Raw genomic sequence first — 5000 nt, forward strand, 5'->3', positions numbered from 1 at the left:
AAACATTGGTTTGACCATCACCCAAAAAAAGCACCATATCTGCTTGCACGGATCTTCAGTGAGAGTAACAACACCATGCTAAATAACAGAGATAAACTTTGCTTCCTTTTCGACAAATCATCATGTTTTCGCGAAAAAAAAAAAAATTTAAGGGGTTTCTTTGACCTCAAACAATTCATGTGACAACTTTCCGGTAAATACTGGTGTTGTGGTGTTTGGAAACAAGGAAATTAATAATCCTATTTTTCTGTGCTACCTTTCAGACGATAGCTTCAATTTTGTGTTGATATATTTATTTTTAAACCTCTCTGAAGAAACCCCCAGATGTTTCAGTTGACTTTGTGAACCTCCCCCAAGATACCATAACAGTTTTCTATCTCTATAATAGAACGCAACACAAAAAATACTTTATGCGGTATTTAATTCTTGAAGATCAATTCAAGGCGATGCGACTTCGAGTATAAAAATCAATTGGTCTTACCTTAACGAGGATAACTTGAAATTTTCTCTCTATTTCTCGTCGGCAATTTCCTTGTTCATAACTAATAGATCTGTGGTATTACCTCATTTAATGAAAATTAGTGAGACGACGACATCTACCGCTGGCCGAAAGGATCGTCATCTCCTGGTTTATCACGACGGACATTGCGACGGTGAAGCATACGGACAGTTAGCAAGCGCGTAAAGGACTGCCTTACGTAAGTGTAAAATACTTGAAGCCTCGTTGCAAAAGGCGCTTAAACTTCAAAATAAAACAGTCGATTCACGGGTGCTCCATAACTTGAAAAAGCCCTTCTCCCAAGCACTTTTGCGCATGTGTAGAACAAAGGAAGAAATTAAAAAAACAACAACAATGGCAGTACCTCTGGACTCTGCGTCAGTGTTGTACCTTGATGACTAAGTCCATCGTTCTGGCCTGCCTGTCACTTATACTAATCCTGTTGGTCCCTCGGTACTTTAATTCGGAAATCCTGTACGCGACAATGCAGGAAGAGCGAGAAATGTCAGCCCCTAGACGCGGCATGAAACTTCTCCCACGGCTTCTCGGTTTCCTTCTTACTTAAAGTTTCATTTTATGCGACTTTAAGTGCAATATGGTCATTGTTCCCTCCACATACATAATATACCGCGCGAATTCAACCCGCGGCCCATGAGGTCCCAAATTTAGTTTCAGATACCTTCCTCAACTCTCGAAAGACAGAGAAATATAAATCCTCAGACCACATGTAACAGATCCCTTTCCTACGCCTAAGATAGATTCTAATCTAACCAATCAACATTTACTTCAGTCAGTAGCAATTTTGCCTTTCACGTGGTTCGCACTTGTGGGTAGTGGTATGAAATACACGCAGTCTGAGCATGCGTATTTGCTGGTCTACCCAAACCCTCCCCAAACCCACTTATGGCTGATTTAAGGACGGTGCCTACTAATTCAGAGGTATTTTTGCCCCGATTTGTGATTAGGCAGGAAAGGTAGATCTTAACAAGTGTTAGTGAAATCCAAAAAGAAAATTGGGGGTAACCACGCATTTTTCAAAGATAATTCATGAACAATATTTGTAAAAAGCGCTAAAATACAAAGCAATGTATGGCGTTTTTTCTCAAATTGAAGCTCAATTATCTCTAAAGAATGCATGGTTACCCCCAATTTTCTTTTTGGATACCAAGAGTACTTACGAAAACCTACTTTATCCCAATAGTTTTAAACCGCGCAAAAATATCCCTGCATTAGTAAGCATCGGCGATAGGAAATCCGAGTATCTGGAGATGCGCAGAACGTATGCGCAATAACAATAGTAGGCACCGTCCTTAACAGGAGCCAGGACCCAAATTGCATTCAAATTTTGCACCGTTTTCCTTTGGCGGCATACACATATCAGTAGCACTAGACGTCTTATAAACAGATCCCATACGAGAATACTTCAATAACGAAAACTCTTCCGAGAAGAAACACTCTTCTACAAGCCAAAACAAAGACTAAAAGGGCAATGAAATTCAAGAGTAATTTACAAGAAAACGAAACAGCAAATTTACGCCTATTGGAAGCATTTTACTTCAAAACCTAGCCTGATCTACCCTCAACTCCCGAGAAGAGTGCAGCGAAAATCGCGGACCTTTTGTTTTAAAAATTATCTTTGTTTAATGACTATGTTAGCATACCTGGAGACTCTTGTTCTGTAACACTCACTTATTGGCTCGTTTCATTTATACTTTACTTTATTCATATTGTATTTCATACATTTCGCATTCGTTCACTTTTCCTACGTTTTATGTCATCAAGTCCACGCAGAAATGAAATTTTCTCATCCTTTATGATTCCCTTGATCCGGCGAAAGCTTGGATTTTTAACTCTTAACTCTGATTTTTTTACTGTAGTTAAAAGCTTCAATTGAATTTCAACATTATATACTTCACGGTTATTTTGCATCTACGATCGCATTTGATACTCATCAAGGGCAACCATGCAGAGTGTAATTTCGGTAAATATCTATTCGGAAGAAAGGTGGGCTAGAATTCTCGAATATTTTCGAATATTTGAACTCAGACTTTTGAGGAGCACTAATGATTCAGACATTTTTGTGGACAGATTTCCTAGGTATATATTTCGGAAAAGTAGTGAAGATTCTGAAGAGTGCGGATAAATTTCGAAACCGCATTGAAAAACGCTAGAATTTACTGACCTGAGTAATCGTGCCCGTAGCTTGTAGAAAAGCAAGCAAGTAAGTTTATGTTATCTTATTTTCCTCGCAATGAACCAGGATTAGCCGATTTCAATGAAAGAAATGCGTATTTAAAGTGCTGGTTACTGAGACGAAAGACTAAAACGATAATCGCACTTATGTGGGCAATTTAAACAATTGTCTCTTGTAGGCAATGCACCTGAAAGATTCAGGTGATTTCAACGGGATTCGAACCCGTGAAGTTATGAAGAGTTATGAAGCCACACAGTTGGGATCAGGGTCCCCCCCCCCCCCCTACGCGCCTCTCTTGTTCAAACATTTCGACAGCGCATGCGTAAATGTTCTGGCTCTCGGATACGTACCATACCAACAAAGGTGCTGTTTTTTTTTTTTACAAGGAATTGACATTTCAGTTGATTCTAAAGGCCGAAACGCGCCGTAAGAACCGTACCTAGTCTTCTCGCATGGGACGCAGGATAGATCATCCCGTCGTTTATTTAGAATATTTAGCCTGGCAGTCGAGGCTCGGAGGAATGCAAAAGAGGAAATTGAATTACTTTGGCGATAGCGTCAACGGTTCAATGTCTTTGTTCATAATTTATAATAGAAGTATTCTGTAAGTCTGTCTTAGTGTTTGTTCAGTGTTGTTACAACATTCATTCATTACGTTCCATTCATTCACTTGTCAAGGATTGAAAAGAGAGTATTGATGCATTGCATTAATTGGGAGAGGTTTGACTAACCTGCGATTAAGACCATTTTTAGTATCGCTCGTGTGCTCTCTTAAGCACAACTCCGCACTGTATACCACTCGAAACTAAAATAGCACCTGATCGCGGGTTAAGGTTTGACTGGAGTTGACACTGCGTTCTTCAACTCCTCAAACGTCCCGGCCCTAACTTACAAAATTTCTTACCAACGAGATAGCAGTTGTAATCCTGGTTCCGTCAGATGCTCCAAGCGCTAAGCGGGTCTCGGGTTGAACGTAACTGGATTCGAAATTCACGTTTTAGAAAAATCTGCTTCTTAGGAAAGGAAAGGAAAAAAAAGGAAAGGAACTTTATTTAAGTGTCTAATCTTCTAGCGCCGTAGAGCACTAATCGGGGACACTGTAAATTGAAATTAACAAGTGCAAATCAAATCAACTTCTACTCTCTTTGCAAATGCTCTAACCATTGGCCCTGAGCTTCAAGAAGCCGGCTTAAGCATATTGCTTTTACTCTTATCGTGTATAAATAAAGGAGATGATAATGGTGACGACCCTATGGTGAGCAACGGTGACTAGAACTGCATCATCCAGTCCGGCACATAGTCAAGTCAGAATGTTTTTCAATCCTTCACTGATGCGAAGATAGCTATTCATCACTTTTACATATACAGAGGTAAACATTTGTTTTAGTATATCAAAACTTGAAGACTGAAGAAATACTGTCCAAGCGAGAGTAGTCATTGACTAAACTTGTGACAATCGCAGCGAAAGTCACATTACGCACAAACCAGGCGTCCATTGCCTGGCACAAGCTTGTTTTGACAAAATGATCGGAAATTTTTAGAATCTTGGGCCCCTTCTTAATAAAATAGCATATTAGTGCTATCAGGAAGAAGATAACCATAAAAAAGCATACAAGTAAAAAATCTTGTAAGAGAAAGAGGTTCTTTAGGTTTAACTAAAGTGTACTGACAGAAGGTTGATAGAAGTGGTAATAGCTACAGCGTCGCCATCCGGTGAAATGATTGACAAATGTGTTGTTCCCTGATCATTGGGCCTGGCGTAAAACTCTCGATAGTACTGTATTTGCGTTCGACGTGAGGAGAACGCTATTTCTAATGTTGGGTAACCTGTGCACAGGGGTAGCTTTTAAAAGTTTTCATTTTCTGTTCGCTTGCTTTTTCAGCGCCATCTTAAACACGTCATACTTGCATTAATTACGTCATATGCGCGAATGGTTTATATGGACTCAACACGCAGATTTTTGGCAAGGGACATTTCTCAGTAATAATCTTACAGACAATTCTCAACCAAAATTCTGATTTTGATAGTTGTTGTGGCTCCACGTCGGCTAAACTCTAGAAAATCCGACCACCAATTATTATTTCCATACTAATCGATATGTCTCGTTCTTTAGACGATGCCGCTTTCAGAAGACAATTTGAGTGGCAAGGTGTTCTGAAGTCGCTCCTGTGACAGCATTACTCGATGCCTTATATTTTCTTCATTTTTCTTGGTTTAGTATTTTACTAGTAACCACATTTCTTCTCAGGGGGTTACTTTCGTTGTATCGTTTCCTCAGAAATGATCGATGCATAGTTATTTTGGCC

The 5000-nt window shown here is 39.5% G+C and overlaps 1 protein-coding gene across 2 annotated transcripts in view; it reads right to left on the bottom strand.

Annotated features, from left to right (window-relative positions):
- LOC138017885 (uncharacterized) overlaps window positions 1-5000 on the bottom strand; it is a 21858-nt gene that overhangs the window by 10963 nt on the left and 5895 nt on the right. Inside the window, exon 1 of one of the 2 annotated variants that reach the window (XM_068864876.1) lies at window positions 482-551. The exons of the other annotated variant lie outside the window; for it this stretch is intronic. The gene's annotated coding sequence lies outside the window, so the exon portion shown is untranslated. Of the gene's footprint in view, window positions 1-481; window positions 552-5000 lie in introns of those variants that run through there. 2 annotated transcript variants of the gene reach the window in all.

The sequence above is a fragment of the Montipora capricornis genome, chromosome 9, assembly GCF_036669925.1.
Source record: "Montipora capricornis isolate CH-2021 chromosome 9, ASM3666992v2, whole genome shotgun sequence".
Lineage (NCBI taxonomy): Eukaryota > Metazoa > Cnidaria > Anthozoa > Scleractinia > Acroporidae > Montipora > Montipora capricornis.